This window comes from Chanodichthys erythropterus, chromosome 5, assembly GCF_024489055.1.
Source record: "Chanodichthys erythropterus isolate Z2021 chromosome 5, ASM2448905v1, whole genome shotgun sequence".
NCBI classification, from domain to species: domain Eukaryota; kingdom Metazoa; phylum Chordata; class Actinopteri; order Cypriniformes; family Xenocyprididae; genus Chanodichthys; species Chanodichthys erythropterus.
In genome coordinates, this window is record NC_090225.1 from 2,633,261 (window position 1) to 2,651,528 (window position 18,268).

An 18,268-nucleotide genomic window follows, 5' to 3' on the forward strand; every position below is an offset into this window, starting at 1 on the left:
ATTTAGGGTTATTTAGGACAAACCAAAGCCTCTTTAGCCTTGTTTCCACATTCAATTTTGACTTGTTGCCAATGTGTTTCTTTGGTTTTTACAACCGTGCCCTTTTTTTTGTAACAAAACTAAATTAAGTAGTTTATAGTTAACCCTTCTGAAGAAAACAAATGCTATAAAATCTGTGCTAAGTGCATTAGATAGTCAGTTGGCTGGTTTTAGTTTTGTTGGGTTTCTTGCTACAGACATAACTAAAACCCAATTGTAAACTAGCCTAAAATGGTTTTCTAGTCTTCAGCTGGTCTACAAAGCAGGTCTCCCAGTATGACCAGCTAAAAGTGGCGAAAAAACAACAACAACTCTAAAATCAGCAAACTGAGACCAGAAAACCAGCTAAGGCTTGTTTAATCTTTCTTTCAGCAGGAAGTGTTTATATTGTTAATGGGTTAAGTATAAGCTACCTAAAAAAGGCACATTTAGGAAACCAAACAAACATTTTGGCAACAATTCAAAAGTGACTGTGGAAACCAAGTTAAAGGGGCTTTTCATTGGTTTCACCCAAAGAACCCTGATGAAAAACCCAAACCTAAGCGGGTTTGCTGGTATTCAGCTAGTTTAACAGGTCATAGTGCACAGTAAAAAAAAAAAAAAAAAAAAAGTCTTAACCAGCATTTGTCATTTCAAAGAGCTATTTCTACCTGATTTAACCCATAACCATAGTTCCATTAGTACTTTTTAGGGTCCAAAACTCTAAAATCATCCAGCTAAGACAAGCAAACCAGATTAGTTTATATTATTTTCTCTTTCTTTTCAGAAGAGAGTGATATAATTCTTGTAAGCTAGTTTCACTTTGAACAAAGGCACAGGTATGAAACCAAACACATTGGCCACAAGTCAGAACAGAGTCTGCAAGCAAGGTTAAAGTAACTCTCTGCCAGTCAATGATTCTCCGGATTAGTTTGTAGATGCCACGGTACAAACTAAGTGACATAACTAATCTGCCAAAGGGTTAACTGTGAGCTGCTTCACATTCTTTGACCTGCTGTGACGTTCACTGTCTTTGCTTTGCCCCACATCGAGTTACACAACAGCCAACATGACTTCAGCTAAATGGTATTTCTTACATGAGCGTCAGGAGGTGTTTGTGTTTGGCCCCCAATCGGCCTGACAGGAGAGATACAGAGAGAGTTCAGATGCGTATCTCTGCGGAGCCGGAGGACGTGGCCTGCAAGTGCTGGCAAGAGAGGCGTTGTGTCAACAAATGCGGACGGACTTGTTTAACAGTTTGGCACTTATTCAGCACGGCACTTATCTGAAAAACAAAGGTTAGGTGTTAAGCAATAACACAACTTAGGTCAAAAACATGCACACGTACACAAACACAGTGAAAACTGCAAAAACTGTCGTTCTTCCTCAGTATTTTTGTCTTGCTTTTCAGTGCAAATATCTAAACATTCCTAAATTAAGATACAGTTCCAGGAGACACAAAATGACATAAGATGAGAAGTCTTGTTTTATGACAAAATTCTTGTATCAACATTGTGAATTTATGCTTATAATGAGAAAAAAATGTTTTCCTTTTGAATCAAGATGTTTCTTACCCAATTGGCAGATTTTGTAAGTATAAACTCACTGAATTTGATACATTTATCAGAAAAAAGGAGGGAAAACAATGTGAATTGGGTAATTCCGGGACAAATCAACCAATTTTTGATTTTATTAATATTTTTTCTGAAGATAGACAAAGATAAATAGTGATGAAAGCCAAAATATTAAACGCACAGATGTATATTTACTGAGTAATCCACTGTTTTTTAGAGGCGGGTCAAAATGACAATCTTCACCTGAGATTTGGAGCCAATTTACAGGTGTGTTAAAATGACTTTAGAAAGATGGCAGCATCATTATTTTATTTTTACAAAGAAATTGGTAGGTCTATTAGTAAAATCTGTTGACTTTATCAATCTTTGTTTCATTATATGTCAACGGTGACAGTTCAAAAAATGTTTGCATGCCTGTAACTCTAGAAGTATTAAAGATATCTAAATATCCTTTTATATTTTGGTTTTTAACAAACATTTCTTTTGGTATCTTCATTTTAAAGGCTCCATATGTTACAATGCCATAGATATGGAGATCTTAATGCAACTCCATGAGTAAATTAGTCATTGTACCCATTTTCAGTGGCCAAAAACCAAATGTGGGTCACTTTGCACCCAGCTGATACTTTTTTCTTTTAAAGAGGAATATCTGAAATATAAATAATGTTGAAACTAGAAATGGATCTTGTTTTTGCATAGAATATAATATACCTACATAGTGTCATAAATATTGTATTTCCAATTTGGTGCCTGCGAGTCAAAAAGTATTGACAATATCTCAATATAATTTTAGTTTCTGGTTTTGAATTCTTATTTTCAACCACATTTGGTTTTTGACAATTGATAATGGGTCAAATGCAATAAATTGAACATGGAGTCGCTGAACCATATAGGGCCTTGAAAATAAGAATTGAAAAAAAAGTTTAAGAACCAGAACCTAAAATTATATTGAAATATCTTCAATACTTTTTGACTTGCAGGCACCAAATTGGAAATACAATATTTATGACACTATGTAGGTATATTATATTCTATGCAAAAACAAGATCCATTTCTAGTTTCAACATTATTTCTTCAGACATTCCCCTTTAAATACCCCTTTAAAAAAGTATAAACCAAAATAGCAGGTCTTTAATCCAGTTTACTGCTAATATTCAGTAAGCTAGCTGGAAACATTTGACCACTTTCACTAACTTTATCTACACTGCTTTTCAAAACTTTACAAAATCTCTACAAAAGGTTTTTTGAAGTTGTAAATAAATATCATTGGAGTATGTTTTACAAGAAATACTAATACAGTTTTTCTACTTGCTATTTCTTTGCAATTATTTATCAAATTTACACATTTTTTGTTAGTTAGTTCCTCTTCTAAGTCTTGCTATGATGATTGTTGATCTGAAAGTGAAAACTGACTTATGAAGAAGACCGTTTTGACTAAAGCTCACTCTGTCGCCCCTTGTGGCGATGCAGAGAACGCGTTTCAAAACTCAGTCATACTAGAAAAGAGCTTGCGTATCTAGAAGAATAACTCATGTTTAAGTGCTTGTGTAATATGTTTCGGACCTTGAAATCATACTGAATTAAATGAAAACAAAAAGCTTCTATATGGAACAGATTTGGCGTTGGCGTAAATGCACATCTACTGTATGTAGATTAAGATTAAAGTATATTTGTCCTCATCATATAATCAAATTTATTGTTAATGCTGCCCTGTTCCGAGGAATCATTTAGCATAACAAACATAAACGGTGAGATCAACTTCTTTGCGTGTCTGACTGCATAGTACACACTACAGAGGCATTATTAGTCTAATGGGAGTAGTGCACATCATTAATCCACATGCTGACTTCTGTTGGGCATGAAAACCAAACCAACTGAAACCAGTTTCTCTTATGAATATGTGATTCGCTGTGCTTTCAGCAGAATCAGTCACTTGTGAACGTTGACTTTGGAAATTAATTTGGCCCTGAGACATCAAATGCTCACAGCTGGAATAAATTTAAAATTCTACATTGCCATATAATGTCCAAACCAAAACACAAAGCCCTCATAAATTTAAAGGGGCAATATGTAAGAATTTTCAAGTGTTAATCGCTTTTTGTGTTGCCAATGTGTGAACAGCTTGTAATGAAACTTGAAAAACGAGACCTTCCCCGACCTCCTAGGTTGTCTATGAAAGCCTGTCGGCTGATTTTAATGTGAAGGACTCATTTTTGCCAGGAAAAATCAAGGATGTGACATTTATGCGCTCCCCGGATCCTCTCTTCCTTTCAACGGCACATGAAATGAATGCTTATACAATGTTCAGGATAAAAGTAATGTCAGTGTGTCATTCAAAGAAAAGGACTCATTCAAACTATATTCCCACATAGTCAGATCTATATAGTCTATAGTCTCAAATATACTTTGTAATGAAACTATAATAACAGTGTAATTGTAATGACCTCATCTGTCGACATGATTCTGGTGAATCCCAGAGCTGGTGCAAAAATATCTGAACTGCTGTTTTCTCACCTCTGTCATTTTTGTGTTTATTTTGTTATTGAGAGGAAAGCTGCAAGGGTATTCCCAACTTCTTTTTACTTCTAAGCGAAGAACATAAGCACAAGCTATATGGCGCTGGCTGCAGTTCACTTAACGGCCACCGGTGTCGCTAATAACAAGAGTTTCTGAATTCTACATAAAACCCCTTTAAGATTATATTAAAATAAAATAGTCCATGTAAAAACAGTCAGAAACAATCAGAAAATGCAAAGTCATTTCAAATCAAGTCTAAAGTGCAAACTATTACACTGACATGTCTAATCCCTTCATATTTGTCTCTTCTCAATATAAATGTTTTGGCCTACAGTGCACCGTTGGGGCGAGTTGACACAAAACAGATGGATGTCCCACGTTGCATTGTGCAATGCTTAACCCCAGGTTTCCCACGCTGCTTTGCGTCTGTAATGCGAGTTTCTGCTCAGCGGGACTCCAGCCATATCTCACTCTCCATTACAGATAAAAATCCCCGTTGGAAAAGAAAACAGATCTGTGGAAACCATTTCATCATATCACTGCCGTGTCCCATTGAGAGCAACTCTTACAGTTTCTCGCAACAGATTTCAGCAGCATGTGTGGAGTATTTGCCCAAGTTTTTCTGGAAATTGTAAAGACGTTCAACTACATTATCTGGATTATTACAGAGCTAAATACTAAGTGTCCACATTCACACTGGATGTCACTCCTATTCTGTTTGTTTACAGTGTTAGTTTGTTTATGGCAGGGTTAGTACTGTTATGGTTTTTCCTTTGAGTTTTCCTTGTAGAGATGACACCATTGTCAAAACGATCCCCATTCACACATGTCCGTCCAAAAACGCTGCATTCTGCTGGCAGGCCAGTAGATGGCGATGAAACACTAGAGAATGAACATGTAATACGCATTTGCATGACGTCATTGTTTTCAAAGATTTGCGTCTTTGTTGTTTACATGGAGACCGTTTTCAAAACCTTGCACTTTGAAACCCGTTTTCAAAGTTCGCGTTTTCAAGCCACCAAAACGACATTGTCATGTACAGTAGTGCTTCCCACAGGTTTGAAATACACTTGCGGAGGTAGCCGGGTGGAAAATCCTCCTATTACCGATGGCACAAAAATTATCTACTACATGTGACAAACAACAAATAATGTGTGACTTTTAACAATTTTTAATTTATTGAAATTCATTTTGATATAGATTATGCTGTTTTTAGGGATATTAAGTACTTTTTTTTATCCATTTACCACATAATTCCTCACACCTTTAGCATGCATATGAAATATTACATTTTTATGAAAAAAACATTTAAATGATGATCAAAATTAAATCTGAGTTGTTTCTGGATATTGATCCAGGTGTTAGGGGCAGAATTCTGCCATCTGCTGGCTATAAAAATCGGTAGGAAAAAGTGTAATTACCATATACATCCAGCAGAGTAAATAATACATTTGAAAATAGGAGAAAGTGGCGCAGTTTTCCGCTCGTTTTTAGAGTTTTTAGACATGTGAACGGCTTCTAAATCGAAATGCGGATGGTTTTATTATCTCGGGAGAATAAAAAAGTATAAGAGGATAAAAATAATAAAAGCAAAAATGTGTCACCAAATATACTTGGATGGTCCGCCCAGGTAAAGTTTATGTGAGGAATGCACTGCAAAACGCATAAAAAGTTTTAGGTTTTTAGTTGAAAACGGTTTCATGTAAACAGCCCTTAAAACTAAAACATTTTAGCTACTTAAAATAAAATAAAATAAAACTTTAAACCTTAAAAACCTTAAAACAAAACTTATTTTAATTCAGTTAGATTCATTAGAAAATTTAGTTTAAGTACTAAAATCTAAAAATTTGAAAACACGAAGAGCTAAAACCGAAATAAAAATAATAAAAACTAATATATTTTATATATATATATTATATATATAAATCTGGCCGATAACGATAACATTAAATATGAGCATATATCGTCCGATACCGATATGGTGGGCGATATATCGTGCATTCCTAATATAATACAACAAAATGGTTGTCACTCCCATAAACCAGTGTTATTTTAGTAGCAATATTTAGAAGTAGTAATATTTTATTACTACTATATATTTTAGTAGTAATTTTTAGTAGTAATATTTAGATTTTTTTTTTAATATATTTTCTGTTTAAATTTTTATATATATATATATATATATTTTTTTTTTATATCATACTACAAAAACACTAAAACCGGGGAAATTTATATACATATAAATATATATATAAAAATTTACATTTAAACAGAAAATATAAAAAAAATCTAAATCTAAATATTACTACTAAAAATTACTACTAAAATAACACTGGTTTATGGGAGTGACAACCATTTTGTTGTATTATATTAGGGATGCACAATATATATCGGCCACCATATCGGTATCGAGCGATATATGCTCATATTTAATGTTATCGTTATCGGCCAGATAAGAAAATTTGGCTGATATATTAATGCCGATAAATAATGGATTATTTCCTCAAGCTGAGACCCTTCAGATGTACACTGTTCACCATGATGGTTATGAATTATTTGCAATATGATTGAAAATCACTTCAAAAAGGAAAATACAGTAAGTGCAGCTCAAGTCTATCAAATAGATCATTATAATAGTGTGTTTGGGACATGGCTTTTAATGGTGAGACTTTAGTTTTTGTGATCAGACTCTCAAAAATTATATAAAAATTTTCATTTAGATTTATCAGCCAATATATCGGTTATCGGCTTTCAAATATAAAGAATTATCGGTATCGGCCAAAATTTTCATATTGGTGCATCCCAGTATTATATATTATTATATACACGCAATATAATTGTGTATATAATATAATTATAATTATTGCTTTATATATAATACATGTATACTTTTTTTTTTTTTTTTGACAAAATCAACTAACACCAAACTATCAGCATTAGCACAGAGAATGTGGTCAATGAACTCTTTTTAATACAGAGCTAAATTCAGTCCGACTAGCGACAGTTTGACATAATGGTGCCACGCAAAAAATATCCTGGATATCCACAGCGTGTCCTTTGCTTCCTTAATTAAATTCCCTAGACTGAAGAGAAGAATAGAGGACTTCAATGCATGGAGCCAAAAAAGATGAGAAAAGTGGAGCTCACCATGTTTTTGTAGCCAGCTGCATTGTGGGAAGCCTGTTTTATGTCTCATGGGGGTGGGGTTTAAGATGCAAGAGTAACACGAGAATTAAAAATGAAAACAGAAGGAAACGAAGGCCTGCATTCACATATGGTGGGGGAACACAGTCTCTGCGAGGGGCCGTTTTATGTTTGTTCTTCATGATATATAATTCAAAAGTGGGGGTTCTGCCAAGACATCTCGGAAAAATAATCATAGAAAGTAGAAAGCCAATGTCAAGTAATATTTATTAAAGCCTAGAGATGTAGTTAAATGCAACGAGTGTTTAGAGGCATTGATCCATACATGTGAAGTCTGGTCAAAGTCCAGTCTGTTAAACAGAAGGAGACGGTGACTAACATGAGTCATTACTGATAAGTCCTGGCCAATGATTACACACACACTACCAGGAAACGGCGATAAACACGCAGCGGCAGCCGCTCTCGGTAATGGCCCGCTGCTGTAATCTCGTCTCCCTCATTTATCTCTGTTCTGTTTTTAGAGGGTGGAGAGTCGATAGGATTTGATTGCGGGAACGACTTCTGGCTCAAAGTGTACGTCTCGCGTGTTCAATTGCTTTGATCCTCGGAGGAACAAATGCGGTTTACTGTCATCTTATCTCAATGAGGTTCATTGCAAAGCAATCAGTGCAGAGAAGAACACTCCGTCATAATAGGCAAATAGAGAAAAGAGACGCGCTGATTTAACAAGGGCTTAAACGTAAGCAGTCACATGCTCACGAACACACGCAGACAATGACTGCCTCACGCTAGCTTTTATGTTCACACTTCATGAGTGTCAATCTGAATTGAATCGGGCACATGGGATGTTGAAGAGGAATTTGAACTGGAATGAGAAATTTATCGGATTACAAGTCAAAGAAATTCAACACATTTCATTTTACAGACACAATAAAAAAATTATTATGCCTAATTATACCAATCAAGACATGTATATTTTGACATACAGCACCAAAATGTCTGTTTTCAGAATGTATAACAATAATAATGATTATTATAATAATATGAATCTGTTGATGTTGTAATATAAAGACCTATAACCACACAGGTATATTACTAATAAACATTTTATGTTACTCTATATTTTATTTTACAATTTAAATATAAATGTGTTTAGGTGTGATTTCAGTTATTATTGTTTTAATCAACAACAATAACTTGTGATTAATTAAATTAATAACAATAATAATTATAATTATTATTACACCAACAACAATAATAATAATAATAATAATAATAAAATATTAATTACTTATAATACATACATTTGTATATTTTATTTAATTTGTATAATATTATTCTAATTATTTAAATAAATAAAATTGTATACTTAAAAATAAATACATTTATATATTTAACTTTTTTGTAATTAAATATTATTCTTCTAATTATTTTACAAAAATACAATTGTATATTTAACTTAATTTCTAAATTAATTTAAATTTTATCCTAATTATTTAAATAATTTAAATATATACAATTGTATATTTAAAAATAAATACATTTGTATATTTAATAAATGAAATATTATTCTCCTAATTATTTAACTAAATTTGTATATTTAACTTAATTTAGAAATTAAGTTAAATATTATTCTTCTAATTATTTAAATAAATACATACATATATAAATACAATTGTATATTTAAAGATAAATACATTTGTATATTTAACTTAATTTTAAATTACATATTATAATAATTTAAATAAATAAATACAATTGTATATTTAAAAAATACATCTCTATATTTAACTTAATTTATAAATTAAATAAAATATTCTAATATAATTTAAATAATAATTTAAATACATAAATACAATTGTATATATATAAATAAATACATTTGTATATTTAACTTAATTTATAAATTACATTAAATATTATTCTAATAATTTAAATAATAATTTAAATACATAAATACAATTGTATATTTTAAAATAAATACATTTGTATATTTAACTTAATTTATAAATTAAATTAAATAGTATTCTAATATAATTTAAATAATAATTTAAATACATAAATACAATTGTATATATATATATAAATAAATACATTTGTATATTTAACTTAATTTATAAATTACATTAAATATTATTCTAATAATTTAAATAATAATTTAAATACATAAATACAATTGTATATATAAAAATAAATACATTTCTACATTTAACTTAATGTATAAATTAAATTAAATAGTATTCTAATAGTTTAAATTTAAATAAATACATTTGTATATTTTCAAATAAAATAATTGAATTAAATATTACAACAAACAAATAAATAAATGAATTTGTATATTTAATTTCATTGACTGTTTCTGGAAATACTTCATTTGTTGTGTTTATGACAACATGTTTCCTGCTTCCTTGATTTCAAACGACAATTCAGAATCCTGTTTGCTCCGTCAATTCAAGTTCATGAACTGAAGAGGAATTTAAAATGCATCTTCAATTGTGTTTTGAATGGTGCACAACCCTGCTGGGTGTCAAGAAGCCATCAGAAACAGTCACACACACACACACACACACACACAAGCGAACCGTAACAGCTCATTCAGTTTGTCTGAATGACCGTCAACAAGCAGTTATTTCAGGCGCTGTCATGGTCCAATCACAGCTTATCCGTCTCTCGTCGAGGCACCAGCTCAGCAGATTAGTGACCATCTGATGGGTCGAGGAAGTGAATGCATGGAAACGGAGAGGAGGGATGACCTTTGACATCAGCCCAGCAGCGGCCTCTTAGAGCCAGATTAAAAACAGAGAAATCTGATGTTTGACAGGCTCTCAAAATCAAAACTGACACTTTTTACCTTCTTAACGCACGGTTCTGAACATTTTGTTAATGATTCACCAGTGCACGTTATTCCAAATAAAAAGAAAATAGTCTCTAGAAACCTAAAATGGGTTGCAAACCATTTCATGTTGACTCTTTCAAAAATGCATTTCCATTAAAATGCAAACAGGGAGATTTTGGGACACTTCATACTCACTGTGTTCATTCTTTGCTGCACCGATGCTTGTTTACTTGTGTGTTTCTGTCTCCCTAAAGAGATTTGTGTTTAAAGGAGCTGTCTGCATCCTTCAAGCGTTAAATGACTTTGCTCCATCTATCAGATGTTTCTGACTCTGAGGACGGGCTGAAAGAGTTCAGAGAAATCTGTTGAATAAACAAACACACACTGTTGACTAAGTGAGCTCTCCACCACCACATAAAACGGCATACAGAACGACTTTTTGGCTTATGCTTCTGCTTTAAAGTGAGACTTTATCTTTCGCTAAATTATTTAGCCGCTGTCGCGACGTACGGGCCGTTTCATGTCCTTATTTTAGGTCAAAATGAATCTCTTCTTCTCCAAACTGACAGGCTCTCAGCATGCAGTCTTACACAGAAAGATAATGTCATATTCTGAGTCATATTTTTGAAGAAACCAGAAGATGTTGCAATGCATTTTTGCTCAAGAAGTGTCTGAAACAACTGCTTGATGTCATCAGCGCAAGGGTTATTACTGGGAAAAAGCTAGCTGGCATAAATAAGTTAAATGCAAAATAAACTTAACAAGTAAAAATGACAAGCAAGTAAAAACTATTTAAGTACCTCTATGGAAGCTTGTTTCAGCCATCAAATAAAAAAAAAAAAAAAGTAATTGTGACTTTATATCTCGCAATTCTGATTTTATATCTCGCAATTCTGACTTTATATCTCGCAATTCTGATTTTATATCTCGCAATTCTGACTTTATATCTCACAATTCTGACTTTATATCTCGCAATTCTGACTTTATATCTCGCAATTCTGACTTTATATCTCGCAATTCTGATTTTATATCTCGCAATTCTGATTTTATATCTCGCAATTCTGACTTTATATCTCGCAATTCTGACTTTATATCTCGCAATTCTGATTTTATATCTCGCAATTCTGACTTTATATCTCACAATTCTGACTTTATATCTCGCAATTCTGACTTTATATCTCGCAATTCTGATTTTATATCTCGCAATTCTGACTTTATATCTCGCAATTCTGATTTTATATCTCGCAATTCTGACTTTATATCTCACAATTCTGACTTTATATCTCGCAATTCTGACTTTATATCTCGCAATTCTGACTTTATATCTCGCAATTCTGACTTTATATCTCACAATTCTGACTTTATATCTCGCAATTCTGACTTTATATCTCACAATTATGACTTTATATCACACAATTCTGACTTTATATCACACAATTCTGACTTTATATCACACAATTCTGACTTTATATCTCACAATTCTGACTTTATATCTCACAATTCTGACTTTATATCTCGCAATTCTGACTTTATATCTCACAATTCTGACTTTATATCTCGCAATTCTGACTTTATATCTCACAATTATGACTTTATATCACACAATTCTGACTTTATATCACACAATTCTGACTTTATATCACACAATTCTGACTTTATATCTCGCAATTCTGATTTTATATCTCACAATTCTGACTTTATATCTCGCAATTCTGACTTTATATCACACAATTCTTACTTTATATCTCACAATTCTGACTTTATATCTCGCAATTCTGACTTTATATCTCGCAATTCTGACTTTATATCTCGCAATTCTGACTTTATATCTCGCAATTCTGACTTTATATCTCGGAATTCTGACTTTATCTCTCGCAATTCTGATTTTATATCTCGCAATTCTGACTTTATATCACACAATTCTTACTTTATATCTCACAATTCTGACTTTATATCTCGCAATTCTGACTTTATATCTCGCAATTCTGACTTTATATCTCGCAATTCTGACTTTATATCTCGGAATTCTGACTTTATCTCTCGCAATTCTGATTTTATATCTCGCAATTCTGACTTTATATCACACAATTCTTACTTTATATCTCACAATTCTGACTTTATATCTCGCAATTCTGACTTTATATCTCGCAATTCTGACTTTATATCTCGCAATTCTGACTTTATATCTCGCAATTCTGACTTTATATCTCGCAATTCTGACTTTATATCTCGGAATTCTGACTTTATCTCTCGCAATTCTGACTTTATATCTCGCAATTCTGATTTTATATCTCGCAATTCTGATTTTATATCTCGCAATTCTGATTTTATATCTCGGAATTCTGACTTTATCTCTCGCAATTCTGACTTTATCTCTCGCAATTCTGACTTTATCTCTCGCAATTCTGATTTTATGTCTCGCAATTCTGATTTTATATCTCGCAATTCTGACTTTATATCGCAATTCTGACTTTATATCGCAATTCTGACTTTATATCACACAATTCTGACTTTATATCTCGCAATTCTGACTTTATATCTCACAATTCTGATTTTATATCTCGCAATTCTGATTTTATGTCTCGCAATTCTGACTTTATATCGCAATTCTGATTTTATATCTCGCAATTCTGATTTTATATCTCACAATTCTGACTTTATATTGCAATTCTGATTTTATATCTCGGAATTCTGACTTTATCTCTCGCAATTCTGACTTTATATCTCGCAATTCTGACTTTATATCTCACAATTCTGACTTTATATCTCGCAATTCTGATTTTATGTCTCGCAATTCTGACTTTATATCTCGCAATTCTGACTTTATATCGCAATTCTGACTTTATATCTCGCAATTCTGATTTTATATCACTCAATTCTGATTTTATATCTCGCAATTCTGACTTTATATCACACAATTCTGACTTTATATCTCGCAATTCTGACTTTATATCTCACAATTCTGATTTTATATCTCGCAATTCTGATTTTATGTCTCGCAATTCTGACTTTATATCTCGCAATTCTGATTTTATATCTCGCAATTCTGATTTTATGTCTCGCAATTCTGACTTTATCTCTCGCAATTCTGATTTTATGTCTCGCAATTCTGATTTTATATCACTCAATTCTGATTTTATATCTCGCAATTCTGACTTTATATCACACAATTCTGACTTTATATCTCGCAATTCTGACTTTATATCTCACAATTCTGACTTTATATTGCAATTCTGATTTTATATCTCGGAATTCTGACTTTATCTCTCGCAATTCTGACTTTATATCTCGCAATTCTGACTTTATCTCTCGCAATTCTGATTTTATGTCTCGCAATTCTGACTATATATTTCGCAATTCTGATTTTATATCTCGCAATTCTGATTTTATATCTCGCAATTCTGACTTTATATCGCAATTCTGACTTTATATCTCGCAATTCTGATTTTATATCACTCAATTCTGACTTTATATCTCGCAATTCTGACTTTATAATCTCGCAATTCTGACTTTATATCTCACAATTCTGATTTTATATCTCGCAATTCTGATTTTATGTCTCGCAATTCTGACTTTATATCTCGCAATTCTGATTTTATATCTCGCAATTCTGATTTTATATCTCGCAATTCTGACTTTATATCTCACAATTCTGACTTTATATCGCAATTCTGACTTTATATCGCAATTCTGACTTTATATCTCGCAATTCTGACTTTATATCGCAATTCTGATTTTTTATCTCGCAATTCTGACTTTATATCTCGCAATTCTGACTTTATATCGCAATTCTGACTTTATCTCTCGCAATTCTGACTTTATATCGCAATTCTGACTTTATATCTCGCAATTCTGATTTTATATCTCGCAATTCTGATTTTATATCTCGCAATTCTGACTTTATCTCTCGCAATTCTGACTTTATCTCTCGCAATTCTGACTTTATATCGCAATTCTGACTTTATATCTCGCAATTCTGATTTTATATCTCGCAATTCTGACTTTATATCGCAATTCTGACTTTATATCTCGCAATTCTGATTTTATATCTCGCAATTCTGACTTTATCTCTCGCAATTCTGACTTTATATCGCAATTCTGACTTTATATCTCGCAATTCTGACTTTATATCTCGCAATTCTGACTTTATATCTCGCAATTCTGACTTTATATCGCAATTCTGATTTTTTATCTCGCAATTCTGACTTTATATCGCAATTCTGATTTTTTATCTCGCAATTCTGACTTTATATCTCGCAATTCTGACTTTATATCGCAATTCTGATTTTTTATCTCGCAATTCTGACTTTATATCTCGCAATTCTGACTTTATATCGCAATTCTGACTTTATCTCTCGCAATTCTGACTTTATATCGCAATTCTGACTTTATATCTCGCAATTCTGATTTTATATCTCGCAATTCTGATTTTATATCTCGCAATTCTGATTTTATATCTCGCAATTCTGACTTTATCTCTCGCAATTCTGACTTTATATCGCAATTCTGACTTTATCTCTCGCAATTCTGACTTTATATCGCAATTCTGACTTTATATCTCGCAATTCTGATTTTATATCTCGCAATTCTGACTTTATATCGCAATTCTGACTTTATATCTCGCAATTCTGATTTTATATCTCGCAATTCTGACTTTATCTCTCGCAATTCTGACTTTATATCTCGCAATTCTGACTTTATATCTCGCAATTCTGATTTTATATCTCGCAATTCTGATTTTATATCTCGCAATTCTGACTTTATCTCTCGCAATTCTGACTTTATATCGCAATTCTGACTTTATCTCTCGCAATTCTGACTTTATATCGCAATTCTGACTTTATATCTCGCAATTCTGATTTTATATCTCGCAATTCTGACTTTATATCGCAATTCTGACTTTATATCTCGCAATTCTGATTTTATATCTCGCAATTCTGACTTTATCTCTCGCAATTCTGACTTTATATCTCGCAATTCTGACTTTATATCTCGCAATTCTGATTTTATATCTCGCAATTCTGATTTTATATCTCGCAATTCTGACTTTATCTCTCGCAATTCTGACTTTATATCGCAATTCTGACTTTATATCTCGCAATTCTGATTTTATATCTCGCAATTCTGACTTTATATCTCACAATTCTGAGAAAAATGTCAGAATTGTGAGTTGCAAACTTGCAATTGCGAGAAAAAAATTACTTTTACCTTTTTTATTTTTTATTCAGTGGAGGAACATTTGAAAAAAGCATTAAAACTGAAGATGCATAACCATAATAACCTTGATCAGAAGGGAAACTGCAACACTTCATTGGCTCTGGAGATCCAGGAGCGGCAGCGTCTTCACTTCATCCAAACAAACCCATTCATCCTCAAAGCATTTCTTCTCTGTATGCTTCATCGGCCGCACATATGTTGCATTTGGATGCATCATCTATCAGTTATGACATCTTATGTGAATCCTACAGATTTATCACAAAATCTGTGATTCTTTTACACCTTCTTTCCCTTTTATATCGTGCATCCCTAAATGAATTATAACATACATCATGATACCTTTATAATGCATTAAATGCTTTAAGTAAAGCGTTGCCATATTTTCTTGTAAAACATACTCCAAAAATCTTTTATTTACATCTGCAGATATGCTGCAAAAATTCTCAGACTGAAATGATCAGGAATCTCTTTTATCTTTAAAGATGAAGAAAATGTGATTCCTCACAACATGAGCCCTTTAAGAGAATATCGGAAAGCGGTTCACTGGATCTGTCATGACACAACTGTGACTTCATTTGACAAAGATCGCAGCTGTCATCCATGTGCTCACAGTATCTGGCTTCACTCACATAAATCTGATTGGAATAAATCTCTTTTGCTGGTTCTCATGTGGCTTATTAAATTCAGGGACAGTGACAGAAAGGGATGGTTTGAGTGTTTGCGTGGCGTATTTGTGCCTCAAACAGTGAGACACGAGAGAATAAAGGTCTCTGAGCAACCAGCACATTACAAACAACAAAATAAGGTTGCTAAAACACACTGAGCTCATCTGACACAGAGCAAGGTTGCTAAAACACATTGAAGTGGAGCTCTGTGCTATTTCTGGTAGGCGACACCTCTGTTTCAAAGCAACACAGCATTTGTTGTTTCCTTTGAAGCTGTTGTCAGCAATAAATCGCATCCCACGTACCCAAAGTGCTCAGCTGAAAGCCTGCGACTAAGATAAAGACAAGCCTGAAACTGACTTAGCGAAGATACTTCCTGTAATATACTTAAGTATACAAATAAAAGGAAAAAAAATGCTTCCTCTGTTTTTTTGTCATTTTCCAGTACAAATATCAAAATATTCTTAAATTAAGATATATTTTCACGAGAAGCAAAAAGACAGAAGATTAAAATGGTTGTTTTGTGAAAATCCAGCCTCTCCCTTGCTTTAAGTTCATTTTTCTGAACCAACTGGTAGATATTTTTTCTTGTTTTAAGCATAAACACTCAATTTTTTCAGGAAATAAGACAATATATTTTGCTTCTCAAGTAAATGCATCTTGATTTAAGAATGTTTAGATATGTTAAAATCATTTCAAGCAGCCACTCATGAGATCATGCTTGCATAGCTAGAAGCAATGCTTCCAGGAAATTCAGCTGCTCTTCTCCTTAGTGTATCTGCCACTCACTGTGGTGTATTTTGGGTTATGTTCTGTCTTCCTCCTCACTGACAGTGTCACACCTCCACAATCTCCTCCTGACAAACTGCTGCCCACATGCAATGACCCCAACAAGACCTTCAGCAGTATTTTGAAGCATCTATTTGTGTAATTTTGGGGGTGTTTGTGGTGCTCAGACTCTTCAATATTAAAACCAACAGAAATGGCATTCAATCAACTTATTTCACATCAGACTAAACATGAGGAAAAATCTGGATGGTGAAAAGTGTCTCTATATGAAAAATAAGGAAACAAAAAGGAACATTCAGAGTCACAGCAAGTTATTAGACTTCGTCGATCAATCATTGTGCCAAAATAACATTTTTAAACACTGCTGATTACATGTGGATTTAAACGAAAATATCCATCTAATAGAAAAATATGGAAAAGCAAACATATCAGGGTTGAGTGACATTTATAATTAAATTCTGAATGCCTTTGAAATTCTATTAAATTCCTGAAACTAAATTGGTTGCAAACAGGATGCAACAATGTAATTCAAATATGAATGCAAGGAAGTAGAATTAAACGTTTTTTAAACCTTATTTAAAGTTTTTTAAAGGAAGGAAGGATGAAAGGATGAAAGGGTGGATGGATGGATGGACTGAAGGAAGGAAGGAAGGAAAAAAGGACTGAAGGATGAATGGATGGACGGACGGAAGGAAGGATAGATAGATAGATGATAGATAGATGGAAGATGGAAGGAAGGAAGGAAGGATGGATGATGTACTGAAGGATGGATGGATGGACGGACGGATGGACTGACAGAAGGGAGGAAGAAAGGAAGGACTGAAGGATAGATGGATGGACAGACAGAAGGAAGGATAGACAGATAGATAGATAGATAGATAGATAGATAGATAGATAGATAGATAGATAGATAGATAGATAGATAGATAGATAGATAGATAGATAGATAGATAGATAGATAGATAGATAGATAGATAGATAGATAGATAGATAGATAGATAGATAGATAGATAGATAGATAGATAGATAGATAGATAGATAGATAGATAGGGTCTCTGCACATTCATCTGGAACAGAAGGAAGTATTTTAACACTGAAACAGATCACACACACTTCAGGTTTAAATATCGTTTCTTATCGTACGTAACGAGCTCTTCAGGCGCTCTGGCTCTCGCTGCTCTTTATTGATGGAGGCTGTTTGATGGTAATGGTCTGCGTCTGTGGGGCGACGGCACATAAAGCAGCTGCATCCATTACACTGATTATATAATTATTATGAAGAGGTTGTGATCCTCCTCTGCACCGAGAACACTGCATTGGGCCTTCAACTGTTCAAAGTTCAGATCAACAACAACAACAACAACAACATGTACGATAGTACAAATACTATACTATTCTATACCTTCAGGAGTAGACCGCTGTTACCAAAAAGGCAAGATGGTCACGCTTGTGCTGACATCACCATGATGAGTTTGAGAACAACAGTGTTCTGTCCCACTCAGAACAAA